General features: G+C 43.8%; 1 protein-coding gene across 7 annotated transcripts in view; it reads left to right on the plus strand.

Annotated features, from left to right (window-relative positions):
* The window catches only part of GLIS3 (GLIS family zinc finger 3), a 181,585-nt gene that overhangs the window by 40,314 nt on the left and 123,791 nt on the right, over positions 1-17,480 (plus strand). The window contains exon 1 of one of the 7 annotated variants that reach the window (XM_081844932.1): positions 12,157-12,218. The exons of 4 other annotated variants lie outside the window; for them this stretch is intronic. The gene's annotated coding sequence lies outside the window, so the exon portion shown is untranslated. Of the gene's footprint in view, positions 1-12,156; positions 12,219-12,290; positions 12,312-15,085; positions 15,153-17,480 lie in introns of those variants that run through there. 2 more of the 7 variants (XM_081844933.1, XM_081844934.1) reach the window with 2 other exon arrangements.

Consider the following 17,480-nt stretch of genomic DNA (forward strand, 5'->3'; position numbering starts at 1 on the left):
TCCGGAGGCTTCGGGTTCCTTTCGCTGAAGCCAGGAGAGCAAGACTCTCCTGGCTTCAAGGAAAGCCGCCTGAAGGCTTCGGGTTGCCTTCACTGAAGACGAAGGCAATGTGGGAGAGAGAGAGCTGCGCAGCGCCCCTTCAGCTAAGCAGGAGGAGAAATGGAAGGGGCTCCGTTTCTCCTGCCACTTCGCTGAAGGGGCGCTGCGCAGAGAGGGGAAGATTTTTTCCCCTTGTTCTCCCCCTCTAAAACAAGGTGTGTCCTATGGTCCGGTGCGTCCTATAGAGCGAAAAATACGGTAACTGCTGCACACATGCTTTTTGCACCACACGGATCTCACTGCCACCTCCAGCGGTGACTTGATCAGAAGAAAGGCAGGTAAGTGGTACGTTCGCACTGCACCATCTCCAGATTTCCCCAGACATATGGCAGCCCTACATTAGTTTCACCCACTGCTTAGGTGAGCGCTGTGTCCAACATGGGCTTCTGAGTCGTCCATATGTTGCATGTCATTCCCTCCTTCTTTTTCTCATTTTTTCCTGAAGAAGAGGGTAGAACTGTCAAACCAAACTGGAATGGCAGCTGAGAGTGCACGATTCAGAGTAGGACCATTCAGAGCTGAAACTAGCCTAATCAAAGTCCTGTATCTGACGTTTGTGAGCTTCTAGCTTCTGTGTTCTTTCATTGGGGAATGTAAAGGGACACCCGGACCATTAGGTCCAGTCGTGGCCGACTCTGGGGTTGCGGTGCTCATCTCGCTTTATTGGCCGAGGGAGCTGGCATACAGCTTCCGGGTCATGTGGCCAGCATGACTAAGCCGCTTCTGGCGAACCAGAGCAGTGCACAGAAACGCTGTTTACCTTCCCTATATCTACTTGCACTTTGACATGCTTTCGAAATGCTAGGTTGGCAGGAGCAGGGACCGAGCAACGGGAGCTCACCCCGTCGCGGGGATTCGAACCGCCGACCTTCTGACCGGCAAGTCCTAGGCTCTGTGGTTTAACCCACAGCGCCACCCACGTCCCTTATTGGGGAATGTAGTTTCCCCCAACTACGAAGCCCTCGCCCATTGGCCATGTTTTCACATTTTCAAATGGGAGATCACAGAGATCACAACTCATCCAGTGGCTATGAATGTTCCAGCTCCACTTGGGCTCAGGTATGTAGTAAACACATTGGCCTTTCTCAGACCTTTGTTAAAGTGCACCCATTAACCACAGTTAATAAACCATAGTTGAGCTGTGGGGCCAGGTTCAGATGATCAGTTTAGTTTTAACTATGATTAACTAAACCATGGTTTATAAACCATAACTTAAAATGTCATGAGAACTAGGCCATTGATGGGTCTGGCAAATGCTGGAATAACCATTTATGTATTGTGTCTGTTTCTAGGATAATCAGTGGTATTCCTTTGTGAAACACTGGCAATATTTCAACAGCTTGAGCTGGAAGCTTTACAATGGCATGTCTGCCTTTTTTAACTGGCTGAACAACAGATTTTCACCCTGGGTTATACTACCTGTCTCCAGTTATGAGCATGTGTTATTTTATTTTATTTTATTTTATTTTATTTTATTTTATTTTATTTTATTTTATTTTATTTTATTTTATTTTATTTATTTTATTTATTTTTTTATTATTTTATTTTATTTTATTTTATTTTATTTTATTTTATTTTATTTTATTTTATTTTATTTATTTTATTTTATTTTATTTTATTTTATTTTATTTTATTTTATTTTATTTTATTTATATCCCAACTTTCTCAGAGTGTAGGAGCCAAGGTAGCTTACAACATAAATCACAAACAGATAGGTGTATTTTTTAGTAAAATATTTATTAAATTTTATAACAATTAATGATACAAATCTCATTGTGTTATTTACAATTATTCTCCCTCCCCTCCTCTGGACTTCCCTCAACTCCCTCTCTGCTGAGTTATTTAGTTTTATTTATCGTATCCTGCTTTTTCTTCAGAAAAATAAAATCCCTTATTATTTCTCTAAAATACCTGTTACTCAAATGAAGTTGTGAAAGTTTATTCAAATCCTGCCAGTGAATCCAGTCCATTCTGTTGTTTCTGCAAATAAACTGTAAATGGTTCCCAGACTCTTTTGAAGTCCTTTTCGTCCTTCTCTCATAGTTTGTCTGTTAGCTTAGCCAATTCTGCATAGTTCATCAGCTTTTCTTGCCATTGTTCCTTTGATGGTATTTCTTCCATCTTCCAATATTGTGCAATCAAGATTCTTGCCTCTGTTGTAGCATACATAAATAATGTCCATTTTTCTTTTGGTAGCTCTTGATTTGAGATACCTAACAAAAAGGCTTCAGGGTGTTTGACAAAATTCATTTTAAACATTTTTTTCAATTCATAGTATATCATTTCCCAATATTTTTAATGCATTTGCAATCCCACCACATATGATAAAATGTTCCTTCCTTTTCCTTACATCTCCAACATCTGTTACTTTCTTTCCTAAACATCTTTGCCATTTTCCCTGGTGTGATATACCATCTATACATCATTTTCATGTAATTCTCTCTTAATAGTATGCAACCTGTGAATTTTATATCAACTTTCTATAATTTCCCCCAACTTTCAAGTTGGATGTTGTGTCCCACATCCTAAGCCCATTTAATCATAACTGATTTAACCTCTTCATCTTTAGTTTCCCAGTCTAATAAGATACTACTGTATATGCCTTTTTTAACAATTTAACATTCTCTTCCACTATTGCTTTTTTAAATCTGGAGATTGTATAACTTTTTATTGTCTTCCTTAAAAATTTCATTTAATTGCCTATGGTGTAATCAACTTTGTAAATGGTCTTTCAGCTCATCATACTCTTTTAATTTGAGTTTACCTTCTTCTTCTGTTAATAACTCTCTATATGCCAACCAACATACTTTTTTGGTCGACAAATGAAAATGCTTCAGTGGGTGACAGTCACCATGGTGTTTTCCACTCTAACAGATTTTTATATTTTCCCCACACTCTTATTAATGACTTTCTTATTATATGGTTTGAAAAACCTTTATGTATTTTCCCTTTCCCATACCATAAATATGAGTGCCAGCCAAATCTATTGTCATGTCCTTCTAATTCTAACTCTTCTTCTTTTTCTAATTTTATCCAATCCCGTATCCAAACAAGACATGCTGCTTCAAAATACAATTTCAAATAGGTGTATTTTTAAAGCACTATCAGTTATAAATACTAAAAAGCAATTGAATGACCATATTAAAAACACTGAATCAGAATAACTTAGAACCATTTTAAAACACAAGAGGGGAAGAAAATGTACAACACCCACCATGAGAAGACCCTGGCACAGCAGCCAATGAGTGGCCAAAGAACTGTCTAAACAAAGAAGTAGTTGCCTGTCAGCAAAAGGAAAGCAGAGAGAGGGCCAGCTTAGCCTCCTGTGGAAGGAAGTTCCACAGTCTGTGCTCTCCTGAGATAACAGCTGCATCTCTGCACAGCACTGGCTGAGAAAGCCTTATTCCCACAACTATAAGATGCATGATTGAATACCTACATTGGCTCCCAGTACGTTTCCGAGCACAATTCAAAGTGTTGGTGCTGACCTTTAAAGCCCTAAATGGCCTCGGTCCAGTATATCTGAAGGAGCGTCTCCACCCCCATCATTCTACCCGGACACTGAGGTCCAGCACCGAGGGCCTTCTGGCAGTTCCCTCACTGCGAGAAGCCACGTTACTGGGAACCAGGCAGAGGGCCTTCTCGGTAGTGGCACCCGCCCTGTGGAACGCCCTCCCACCAGATGTCAAAGAGAACAACAACTACCAGACTTTTAGAAGACATCTGAAGGCAGCCCTGTTTAGGGAAGCTTTTAATGTTTGATGTATTACAGTATTTTAGTATTTTTTTGTAAGCCACCCGGAGTGGCTGGGGAAACCCAGCCAGATGGGCGGGGTGTAAATAATAAATCGTTGTTGTTGTTGTTGTTGTTGTTGTTGTTGTTGTTGTTGTTGTTACACATGACGTTCCTTTGACAGCTGTCATTCCACACACTTTCAAGTGTATTTCAGCAGGCATAAGACTTAGACATTTTATTTAAAGATGACATAAAAGCTGAGATTCCCGAGCTGCAAACACTGACTGCATGCAGGACCTTAAACTGGCAATAGTATGGTATACAGAAATGCACTCCAGTACAAATGACTAAGTGGACTGGCATGATTTTATTTTAGTGCTTTAGTAAATTGGGATCTTGGAAAAACATTTAGGTCAACTGCCCTTGGTTGTGCCAGCTATGAATTTTGCAATGTGGAAAAATTATTGTGACCCATTAGAATGCTGGCACCAATAATTGCTTCATATGTGTGTCTTATAAGATTAATGGCAAAACTGAGGAATTTTGTGTGATATGTGAAGAATGCATCGCTTATCTGAAGACGAGCAGAGATGTGCAATGTAAGGTGGGTGATATTGCTAGGGAGGGTTTGTGGGAGGTGAAATATTATAACAGGCCAACATGTTCTTTTTGTAGAATATTTACCAGTAATCCATCATTTAGCTTGCTGTTCATAAGTACAAAGTAACTTTCCATCACTTTAAAATAAGATAAAGTATGTACTAAAAATATTCACAGGATCTATTCAAACGTGACTTTGTGAACCCTGGTTTACCTCGAAGTCTTGGATAGTATTTTCCTGTTTAATTACCTCTCCCAAATTGCCCAATAATAATAATAATAATAAATTTCCCTTTGTCATATCCTCCCCTTCTTGTTATATTTTGATTTTTCCCTTGTCTCTCATTTATTCCTGTGCTGCTCTTCATGCATTTGCCATGCTTGTGTATCCAGATCAGTTTAAGAATAAGAAACACAATGGCAGGTTTCAATACCTTCTGGATATGCCTTCTAGTTTACCGCTTGCCATGCAAGCTGTAGAACAGATTTGCACAATTAGATCTATTTGCTTATAGGCACCTTGCCTAATGTTAAAGTAGCAGGCTTTATAAAAGCGGGATATAAATAAACAATGTTCCCCAGAATCAGGACTCAAAGCAGCTTGCAAAAATTAAAACAACACAGATGAACCACAGAAAGCTAAAAACATGCAAAAGATGATAATACTTAAAACAAAATTAAACTATAACAGAATTACAGTGGTACCTCGGGTTAAGTACTTAATTCGTTCCGGAGGTCCGTACTTAACCTGAAACTGTTCTTAACCTGAAGCACCACATTAGCTAATGGGGCCTCCTGCTGCTGCCGCCGGAGCACAATTTCTGTTCTCATCCTGAAGCAAAGTTCTTAACCTGAAGCAATATTTCTGGGTTAGCAGAGTCTGTAACCTGAAGCATATGTAACTCGAGGTACCACTGTATAGCAATATGAAAAGAGATATGTTAAAATACAGATATTAAAAACTGTTACTAAAAGCCTGTTGGAATGAAACTGTCTTCACCTGCCAGCAGAAGCACAAGGAGGAAGCCAGGCAGCTCTGTTTTATAATTAATTAACAACAATACATTTGGATATTCAGTTAAACTTTATCATTACATTGAACTCTTAAGTAATATAATATGCACATTTGTCTGGGAATAAGCCTCATTTGAACTCAATGGGGATTCAATGGCCCCTCGCCCACTTTGATGTTTTCTTGAGCTTTGTATCTAGTTTTGTATTTAAAAGCTCACGAAAGTTTGTAACATTCCCAGAACATTGTATCGATAAATGGAATCTAGGGCTCTTAATGTGGGTATATATTTTGTGGATGAATTTTGTCGTTGTTGTTGCACCTAAAGACTAAGGCTATAGTCCTAACTCTACTTACCTGGGAGTAACCCACTGAATTCAATATGACTTACTTTTGAGTAGACATGGTTAGAATTGCACTCTAACAATTTTATCGTGGTGCAAACTTACGTGACAACACACTTGTTAATTTGTATAGTGTAACAGGAATCTGTTATTTTTACTTGTCAGGAATTAACTTTGTTTATATATTCTTAGACTTATTTTCTATTAATCTGAATACATACATATATAACTTGCTTTATCCCCTTATACTGAACTAATGAATTATGTTCTACTCATAGATGCTGTAATGCTAGAGAAAGCTAAAGAAAGTTAAAAAAAGAAAAACATTCCCACTGCTCATGTTAAATATTAACAAGCAAGTGTGGTTAGCCAATAACTTCTTCCTTATGCAAAATATCTGTTAAAAACCCAAAACAATTTTTCAGGAAAGAGTTTCCATTAATGGCATGTTGATAATGCAAGTAAAACATAGAACAAATATCATAAGGGGAAGTAAAGTTTGCCTTTAGTTTTGATATATGGGGTATTCCCTGCTCCCAAGGCATTCTTACCTAGTTTCGGTGTTTGCATTTATCTAAACTCAGCAACTAAACAGTATTTCCATAGAAGGAGGTGATCTCATTACTGCCTGCTTTGAACCAGCCAACTTAATTACCTGCACAGAATTGTTTGCGCTGGTCAGTGCTGGATAATTTCTTAGCCTAGTTCCACGTGAAGAGAGGCATTGTTCTTTGTGCTGCTTTGCCAGTCTCTTATAGGCATTGCTGAAAGCGTATGCCTGATTACTTCATGGCACTGAACTGCAAATAGGCCTTGGAAATTAATGCTGTCTAACTGGCTATGAATGCACTGGAAAGCAAAATCCAAAGGAAACTGCCTTTTGCAAGAGATGACGCACTGAGGATCACTGGTTACTTTATGAGCATACCACTTCCCATAACAAAAACTAAATTAATAATATAAATCCTGCCTCTCCCATATCAAAGGAATGAGCCATCAGACTCTGTAACCCATATATGACTGACCAGAGGAAGTGAATCATATGAGACTTATTGCCCTTAGGAATCTATTGGTCACCATCAAATTTTAGTCTGGCTCTAGCTGCTCGTACTGGCTCCTCCTAAGCTTGAGCAGGACTTGAAACTCCTGCTGGGATGCAGCTTAGATTCTCAGAAGTGTACTGATATACTGTCCTGCCAATATTCAAAAAACCAAAGCAAATGCTAGGTCATACTCACTGCCCAGCTCAGGGTTTGAGGCAATTTCTTCTGCCATAGTTTTATTTTGATGTGTATAAATGCATCTACTGTATATAGTAATTTCCACAGTGATTGTAGAACCTGGAACATTGCATTGCAATGAAGAAAAGGTCCTGGAATATGCAGCTCTACAAGCAAACCTTCCACATATTCAGGAATTCCCTTTGCAGAGCACAATGGGGAAGCTTACCACATCAGTTTAATATGTACAGAAAAGTACTTTTGGCAGCACTTAGGGTATTTTTTGTGATTTAATGTATGCAGACATAAAGAATACGCATGTATCTATTTCTATACGTGATCACAGCCTGGGGCTTTACATGACTCCAGATAAGCAGAGCAAATAGAAGCAGGGAGGAGGCTTGCCCAGTGCCATGCAGTTCCAGTGGCCACAGCTGCTCCTCTCTCATGCCCACGAGGAGCTTGCCTTTGATACTTTGCCGCGTTTGGCTCAGCCTCCTCTGCCCCATTCAATATTGAGAGGGGGCTGAGCCTCCTGCTAAGGAATATTGAGGGGGCTGACAACACCTCCGCCCTGTGGGGTTGGCGAGCCTGCCTTTCTACTTGCTTACACTGAATTGCACTTGCTGTTTTACTGCCCATTCATACTTTGAACTTCAAGCAACCCCCTTTTGTTTTAACCACCCTGAACAATTTGGTATCATTAGCAAACTTGGCTTTCTCACTGCTCACACATAATGACTTGTGTGTGTATGTTCAATTGTTTTTCAATGATTGCTTTCCCCCTATGTTTTTAGCTGTTTCTATTTTAGCTATAGGGACGCGGGTGGCACTGTGGGTTAAACCACAGAGCCTAGGGCTTGCCGATCAGAACGTCGACGATTCGAATCCCCGTGACGGGGTGAGCTCCCATTGCTCGGTCCCTGCTCCTGCCAACCTAGCAGTTCGAAAGCATGTCAAAGTGCAAGTAGACAAATAGGTACCACTTCAGCGGGAAGGTAAACGGCATTTCCGTGCGCTGCTCTGGTTCACCAGAAGCGGCTTAGTCATGCTGGCCACATGACCCGGAAGCTGTACGCCGGCTCCCTCGGCCAATAAAGCAAGATGAGCGCCACAACCCCAGAGTCGGCAACGACTGGACCTAATGGTCAGGGGTCCCTTTACCCTTTACCCTTTACCTATTTTAGCTATAAGTTGCTTTTGAGTCCCTGTCAGGGGGAAAGGCTGGGTATATTATTATTATTATTATTATTATTATTATTATTATTATTATATAATCAAATTACAAAATACATGTCCCAGTGCCAATCTTTGGGGGGACTCCACTTATACATCCTCCATTTGGGACAACTGTCCATTTAGTTCTGCCTCCTGTTCTTTAACCAGTTACTGATACATAAGCCATATTCTATGGCTGAAGAAGTCATTGATGAGGTACTTCAACAAAAGCTTTTTGAAAGCTTATATACACAATGTCAACTGGATGACCTTTGTCTGTATGCTTGCTGTCACTCTCAAGGAACTCCCTAATGCAGTGGTTTTCAACCAGTGTGCCGTGGCACCCTGGGGTGCCGTGGCACCCCGGGGTGCCTTGAATGATGGGGTGCCTTGAATGATGCACCGCGGGCAGCACTGGCCTCTGTCTCTCTTCTTTCCCTCCCTCCTCTGATGCCCTCTCATATCTCTGCCTCTCAGCTGTTTGCAGGGATTGTAGGGAGATTAGGCAATGTTGGATATTTATTGTTCATTCATTCATATTTGTTTGTATGAGACTCTTGAGAGTCCCATGGACGGCAAGAAGATCAAACCTATCCATTCTTAAGGAAATCAGCCCTGAGTGCTCACTGGAAGGACAGATCCTGAAGCTGAGGCTCCAATACTTTGGCCACCTCATGAGAAGAGAAGACTCCCTGGAAAAGACCCTGATGTTGGGAAAGATGGAGGGCACAAGGAGAAGGGGACAACAGAGGACGAGATGGTTGGACAGTGTTCTCGAAGCTACTAGCATGAGTTTGACCGAACTGCGGGAGGCAGTGGAAGACAGGAGGGGCTGATGTGCTCTGGTCCATGGGGTCACGAAGGGTCGGACACGACTAAACAACAACAATAACAATGTTATGTTGATGTATATGTTACATCAAGCAAGTTAATCCTGCAATTTCCATTGCTTGTCCACTTTCCTTATTACCAAAAGTCTGATTATGGGATGGTTGGGAATGGGCTTGTTGTGCAACATCATCAACTCAACTTTACTTGCACTGTATGAATTTCTCAGTGCATGACTGAATTCCACCAAAAAATAGCTGCAGGGTGGAAGTGCCCTAAATTACAACCAGCAGAAGTATTGTCACAAGTGCCTCTCACTGGATCAAGGCCATTAGTCTGTGTGTTGCTGAGTATTCAAATTGGAAGGACTGGAACAGTTAAAATCATATGTCATATTTTTAAAGGCCTTGTCAATCTGATCCTCTTGTACCACTTGGTCCCATTTTAAACAGCACATAATCACACAGGCCCATAATAACACCTCTTCCACAGTTTTGAGAAGTGGCATATTGTGTAATTGGTTCCATTACTGGATATGAGAAAGCAACTTTGAAGGCAAAGAATTTACTAATTTGTGAGAGATATGAAAGTATTTGTGAGGAGTAAAATTTAATAAGAAACAAATTACTTATGCTGCAGCAGTGAAGAAAATAAAAATCTGTATGAAAGCCACATTCTTTTGACGATCATTGTGGAATTTGGTTGCGTGTAAAACACAACAGGGGCTTAGATATTAACTAACTACTGAGGAGAAACAGCAAAATAGGCAAGCTGAGGAATGAGGAACTGGACAGATTAAAACATTTCCTCCAAGTATTTTTGCTGTTTGCATTTGTTAATTATTAATTCTTAATTATTGACAAAAGACAGTTTTAATTTATATGTAGCACATCAATTTGAAATGAAACACTGCTTATTTCTGATACTCCATTTTGTAGGCTCTGACAGTGTATTCTCATTGACGTCATAAAGGTGGCACCTGAATGGCTCTGGTGTGGCTGAGATAAAACCATGTCAGCCAACACATTTTTAAAAAATGTTAGAAAGATGAAAATATTCCTTGCCAGCTAAGATTGCAGTCCTGGGAATACTTATCAGGAAGACAGTCCCATTAGTTTCAGGCTGAACAAATATCAAGGAGCCCCTTCCTAGGGCAAGTCCACAAAGGAATTTCCCCGCGTTTCCTTTTCTCCATGCGCATGAGAAGCAATATGCAAGAAAGGAGTGAATGACGTGAGATGCTTCTGCCAGCACTGCCACTTCTGGGGAAAACACTGATCGTGGGTATCACTCTCCAGAATGTTGTGTAAAGGTAAAGGTACCCCTGACCGTTAGGTCCAGTCATGACCAACTCTGGGGTTGCGGTGCTCATCTCGCTTTATTGGCCGAGGGAGCCGGCGTACAGCTTCCGGGTCATGTGGGCAGCATGACTAAGCCGCTTCTGGCAAACCAGAGCAGCACATGGAAACACCGTATACCTTCCTGCTGGAGTGGTACCTATTTATCTACTTGCACTTTGACATGCTTTCGAACTGCTAGGTTGGCAGGAGCAGGGACCGAGCAACGGGAGCTCACCCCGCTGTGGGGATTCGAACCACCGACCTTCTGATTGGCAAGTCCTAGGCTCTGTGGTTTAACTGTTGTGTAGCTGGCTGTTAATGCTGTCCACAAGGCTAGGCCAGTCCCTAGAGCTGTGTGGGGCCCAGGAGAAATCAGGCTGTGTGGGCCCACCATTGCCTTCCTCTGCCACTTCTCCTCTTGATGATGATAGTGATGGAGGGGGCAGCCTCCCTCCTCCAGCTTCCTACTGCTTGTTGTTTTACTCCTCTGTTATCGGCAGTGGCCTCTCTCCTACAGCCTACATTTTCCTCCCACTGCAGTGCTTTGGCAGCAGCAGTGCTAACTTGCTGCCTGCCCGTTCTGTGGCTTTAGAAAGGGAGGAGGTGGAAACCCATGTGAATGGGGTGAGAGCCAGCAGGGCCAGCCAGGCATCAGGGCTGCTGACTGTGGCCACCAGCGCCATGTGCAGGGCTCCCTAAAGTGTGGTGTCCAGGGCAGTTGCAGCTATTTGCCACCTCAGAGATGGCCCTTCCCATGGTGGCGGTAGTATAGGCAGGGGTGTAGCATGGGTTGCTGGAGCCCAGGGCAGAGCAAGCGGTCAGTCCCTTTGATGGCCAGAATCTAATCAATAGAGTCTCTCTTGCAAACTAGCCTCAACCTGGTTGCAGCTCCTCAGAAATTTGGGCCCAGGGTCATGCCCCCCCTGCCCCCTCACACTGCGCTACTGAGTGTAAGTCATTTTTTTTTTTTTTTGCCACCATGGACTCCTTGGGGAGGCTGTTTGTGGGTGCAAAGGAAGGCCTCTGAGTTATTGTGGGTGCATGTGAGTTCATGTTGGCAACAGACATAGTTTTAAAAACACTGGTGCAAAAGTTGACACAGTCCCGTTGAAGTCAAGGGAGAGCCTCAGGTTACTGTCCAATTTCCTTCCTACACCCACAGTGGAGACAGATTCCTGTTCCACACGGTAGCCAATCAAGGTACGCCCATCAGGAATATATATATATAAGGCAGAGCAAGTGAAAAGAGGTGTGTGTCATTTATGCAGTCTCAGTGTCCAGAGAATGATAGCTGGAATATACTCGGAGTCGAGTGTGGATTTCATGTTCTTTATTCAGCTCATAGTAGTGAGGAATGAAAGTTCCCCCAAAACATCTGCTTTATATACATTATTTACACAATGGGTCGCACGTGATTGGCTAATTCTGGGATTCTCCTGTAGGCCAATCAGGTTGCGGATTCACTTTCACCTGGAGCTGGATTGGGTGGCTCCTGCAGACCAATCATACTGCTGCATTGTTCTAGGACCAATCAGACTGCTGCATTCTGGACCCTATTGTTCTAGGACCAATCAGACTGCTGCATTCTGAATCCTATTGTTCTAGGACCAATCAGACTGCTGCATTCTGAATCCTATTGTTCTAGGACCAATCAGACTGCTGCATTCTGAATCCTATTGTTCTAGGACCAATCAGACTGCTGCTTTTTGGATCCTATTCAACTCAGTACATAACAATAGCTCACAAATGGAAACTGCATGATGGCACACTTGGCAAACAGCTAACAGCCAGGGAGAACAAAAATATTGGGGAAAGGGCAGGGTAAAGTGCAAACATGACTCATACTGGTTTTCTCAGAGAAGGCTGGGGAGGTGCATCATGGGGGAGAAACTGAGGCTGGCCTTCAGCACAAAAGTAACTACCATGATTGCAAGAACTACCATGGAAAGCCTTTGCCCCTGTAGTTCTCAACAGATTACAGTTACTCACTGACAGGGTCTATCCTGAGTCACAATGTGGCTCAGAGGTCAACAGTCAGCATGATTTTCTCACTGTGTCAGCGAAAAGTGCCCTTCATAGTGCTCAACTAAAAAGGATGCCCATTTATGCTCCAGAAGGTGATCGTGCCCTTCCACAAAACATGCATGGCACCATCCAGTGTGATGGGTCATCCTTGGATGCCTTCCGTGTGAAACAGGGCTGTGCTCATGCTCCATCTCTCTTCAGGATATTCTTCTCCCTGTTGCTCTCCTTCACCTTCAGTTCAGGTGAAGATGGTGGGTACTTCCATTCAAGGAGTGATGAGTGTCTGGTCAACTTCTGAGGAAGCTCTACAGAGACTCATCAACCATTTTGCCCAAGTCTGGAGGGAATTTGGCTTCACCACCAGCCTGATGAAGACCAACATCCTAGATCAGGACATCACCAGCACACCATGCATCAGCAATGGTGATCACATGCTTGTGGTGGTAGATGATTTTGTCTACCTGGGCTCCAACATAACCAGCAATATTTCTGTGAAGGCCTAGGATTCAGACTCGGATGCTGAACCTGAGGGATCCCAGCCTGCACAGGATTCCCCGCCTCCAGAACCAGCTGAGCCGGGGCTGGGGCATGAGCCTGAAGGGTCCTCACCTGTGCTGGATCCTCAGGTGCAGGCACCAGCTGAGTCTGCTCTGGTTCCTGAGGTGATGGAGGACCCATTGCCTGCAGGTTCTCCACTCTCAGCCCCATCAGAGGAAGCTGAGGTTGCCTCTGGGTCCGGTAACCCTCCAGCCTCTCCTGAGCTGCAGAGGCTCAGGGCAGAGAGGCGGAGGGAACTAAGTTCCCGCAGGAGGAGTGCTTGCCTCCAGGCCAGGAAAGGCGAGTCAACAGAGGATTGGGGCCGCCCTATGCCTCGGGGCAGATAAAAGCCAGCCAGCCCCAGTCCCAAGTTGTGGGAGCAACATTGTTGGTTGCTAGTTCCTGCCTGAACCCTGTCCTGCTTTCCTGCCTGAGCTCCTGCCCTGCCCTGGCTCCCTGCTTGCAAGCCTGTTCCTGACTTCACCCGACTCCCTGCCTTGCACCCAGCTTCAGCTACTACGCACTGCCTCCACGTTGTACCTCTGACTATGGACCAGACTTGGACCTCACCTCTCGGGTAACCCACGGAGCCTGCACAATTTCCATTGATGCTAAGCTGGACAAGCGCATTGGCAAGGCAGATGAAGCAAGGGCTCACCTCTTCAAAAGGGTATGGGAGAATGTGATGCTGATGACCAATACCAAGATAAAGGTCTACCAGGCTTGCATGTTGAGGATGCTGCTTTATGGAAGGGAGTCTTGGGAGACTTACATACACCAGGAGCAACACCTCAATGCCTTCCATATGCTCTGTGTCAGGAAGATTTTGGGCATCACATGACAGGACAGAGCCAAAGAAGGTTGTGCTCTACAAAGCCCACATTCCCAGCATCTTCACACTTCTTTTTCAGCGACATCAACGCTGGCTTGGTCAGGTGCACAGAATGGAAGATGCCAGAATCCTCAAGGAAGCTAGCTTCAGGCACTAGGCCTGTGAGGAGACCAACTCTGTTCTACAAAGATGTCTGCAAACATGGTATGAAGACTGATATTAACTGCCGTGTGGGAATCCCTTGAAGACTATAGCAGTGCCTGGAGACAGACAGTCAGGTGGTGTATCCAGAGCAGTGACCAGAGGAAGAATGAGCACTGGGAGGAGCACATAGAGAAGAAATGCCATGGTGCACCTCTAGCAGCGAAACTGGATCCTTCATCTGCCCCACCAGCAATAAAACATGTATCTCCTGTATTGGTCTCTACAGCCACAGCAGATACAGTGGTACCTTGGGTTAAGTACTTAATTTGTTCTGGAGGTCCGTTCTTAACCTGAAACTGTTCTTAACCTGAAGCACCACTTTAGCTAATGGGGCCTCCTGCTGCTACTGCGCCGCTGGAGCACAATTTCTGTTCACATCCTGAAGCAAAGTTCTTAACCTGAAGCACTATTTCTGGGTTAGCGGAGTCTCTAACCTGAAACGTATGTAACCTGAAGCATATGTAACCTGAGGTACCACTGTACTGTGACTCTCCAATGGTATGACTTTATCCTTGAAGGCTCACCCTTCCATTGTCTTTTGAGATGGATGGATGACAACAATTGTTCTCAGAATTCTTACAAATATCTGGCCTCAGAACCCAGAACCACTAAGAACCTCAGGTCACTCCTTTTGAGGATGTGTGGCTCCAAGGACTTGTACCTCATGGAAGAGAGTGCAGCATCAAACCTGGCTATTTCCTCCCTTCAACCCACAGTGCCTGAGAAGTGGAGGGAAACAGGTTAAAGCATTCTCTGCACTGGGTCACAGCAATGAAGAAAAGGCAAGGGCAGTCTTGTCCCCAGCACCTGCCTACTTCTGCTATAAAAAAGCTGCACATTGCACAATTAAATGAGAGGTCCCCAGCTTCTCATGAGATACCCAGCTTTCTCACTGTTAGGACATGTCAACACCACCATGTCAACAATGCTTCTGGTCACTTTACTGCTCAGCTGCAACACAGCATGATCAGGCAACTCTTAGAAGGAACCTCATGGACAGCCAAGCCCAAAGTCGACTGCTTCACTTCTTCCATTGGCCTCAGTGTTGGGCAGACAGCATGCAGGGGAGTCATGCTGGTTGGCAGTGCTTGAGGGACAGAGGCCTAATCCTGGTCAGGCTGAACAGGCAAAGCACCCTCCATAGGAAAACTGGGGAGGTGGGTCACCAGGGTGAGGTAGATTAAGGCTCAGACCAGGACTCTTGAACATTCTCTTGACCTTGGAGATTAGTCAGGCTTATATCATAGCAGCTGGACTTAAAGGCATTCTAGAGCTTAAACATTTGGTAGTGCTTTAAAAGTAGTGACCCTAACCAGGACTTTGAATTAGCCAGAATCCAGAGTGAAAGGTTCACCTCCGAGTCCCATGCTTCAGATAACTAGCTCCTGTCTAAAGCCTTGCAGGTGAATTCTGTCTCTATTGAGGATTCCTGGAAGAGGGTGCTATAGTAATCCTCGCCATGGGAACTGTCTGTTGCAGCTGCTGTCCCCTTATAATAATAATAATAATAATTTATTATTTATACCCCACCCATCTGGCTGGGTTTCCCCAGCCACTCTGGGTGGCTTCCAACCAAATATTAAAATACAGCAATACATCAAACATTAAAAGCTGCCCTAAACAGGGCTGCCTTCAGATGTCTTCTAAAAGTCTGGTAGTTGTTCTTCTCTTTGACATCTGGTGGGAGGGTGTTCCACAGGGCAGGTGCCACTACCGAGAAGGCCCTCTGTCTGGTTCCCTGTAACTTGGCTTCTCGCAGCGAGGGAACCGCCAGAAGGCCCTCGGCACTGGACCTCAGTATTTGGACAGAATGATGGAGGTGGAGACGCTCCTTCGGGTATACTGGACCAAGGCTGTTTAGGGCTTTAAAGGTCAGCACCAACACTTTGAATTGTGCTCGGAAATGTACTGGGAGCCAGTGTAGGTCTTTGAAGACCGGTGTTGTATGGTCTTGGCGGCCCTTGCTCATCCCTGTTCTATTACTTTTGCTTTTATGCAGACAACTGGACATGTGCAGAGATAAGAGTGCTCCTTATCCTTGGTGCTACAGAAAGCACAGGCAAGGTGACTGCAGCAGCAGTAGTGACCAATGAGAAGCCAGCTGTTCCACTATGGGGCCACCCCTTGCAAGGCTCCTGCACCTTTCCAGAGATCATGGCATACATGACTATAACAAAGGCAGCCATAGACAGCATGGAGATGCAGTGATGATGAAGACTGCACCTGTTGTTCTGGTGTCTGTCATGCAGTTTTTTTTTGCGAGAACAAGAAATATTGCCAGCCACTCACGCCCACTGATTGTTCTGTGATGCTGTCAGAACTCACTTCACAGCTATTCAATATGTTGCTTCATGTTGTTTAGTAAAAGTTGTCAGTGCTGTCTGCGGCAATAAACATTGAGAGACAGGACAATCTCCCACCTTGCTTGTCACTTACCCCAGCTGCCTTCATGATGGGGCACTGAAGGGACTTTGTGCCACAACGCTGCATCAGTCCTGCCATTTGAGTACTGAGAAGTGATGGGTCTGCACTAGGGATGGGGGGATAAATTTGATCCAGTTTACAGGTACCTAAGTATCACTTTCTGAAACAATACATGAATCGAAAAACAACCATGCTTTGAAATTTGCACTTATCTGAATTTTGCAATGCAGTTTTCCAGTTAAATAATGTCTACAAAAAAATGCATAAACTTGGGTGAAATGTGCATATATTAGTGAAGATGACATTTGAAAATACATTATCTGGAGGAATTGCTTTGTAAAAACATATAATTAGGCAAAATTGCATAGAAAATTGTGTGTATTAAGAGAAATTTGCACTAAAATGTTGGTGAGATTTTGCAATGACTTTTAAAAAACCCTGATGTGAATATGCAGTGAGCTGAACTTCAGACTGGAAAAATGAGAAACTGAATGAAACTAATATTGTTGTTGTTTAGTCGTGTCCGACTCTTTGTGACCCTATGGACCACAGCACGCCAGGCACTCCTATTTTCCACTGCCTCCCGCAGTTTGGTCAAACTCATGCTGGTAGCTTCAAGAACACTGTCCAACCATCTTGTCCTCTGTCGTCCCCTTCTCCTTGTGCCCTCCATCTTTCCCAACATCATTGACACGTACTTCCACTCAATGTGCTCAACCGTTCAATAACCTCATGGATATCCTTGGTACTGCTGTAGTTATAAACTGGGGAATTTGGCTGCATGAAATGGAAAAGGGGAGGGAATAGAAAATGCACATCAGATATGGAGCTGGATGTGATGGAGAAGGCTGTTTGTTGTAGCCCTCACCTCTGCTTGCTTTGCAGGCCTCTTGAGCGTTTCCGGGCAGATTGTGTGAACTGGGTAAAATTGTATCATGATGGTATTCATGCTATAGCTATGTGTTGGTCTGTGCACTGACAATGCCTTTTATGCGTGTCAGTGCACATTGTCTTGACTGGTGGATTTTGGCAGAGTTGCCAAGGTGTCTGTGAGTATCTGT

The sequence above is a fragment of the Podarcis erhardii genome (assembly GCF_964252035.2).
Source record: "Podarcis erhardii genome assembly, chromosome: 17".
Lineage (NCBI taxonomy): Eukaryota > Metazoa > Chordata > Lepidosauria > Squamata > Lacertidae > Podarcis > Podarcis erhardii.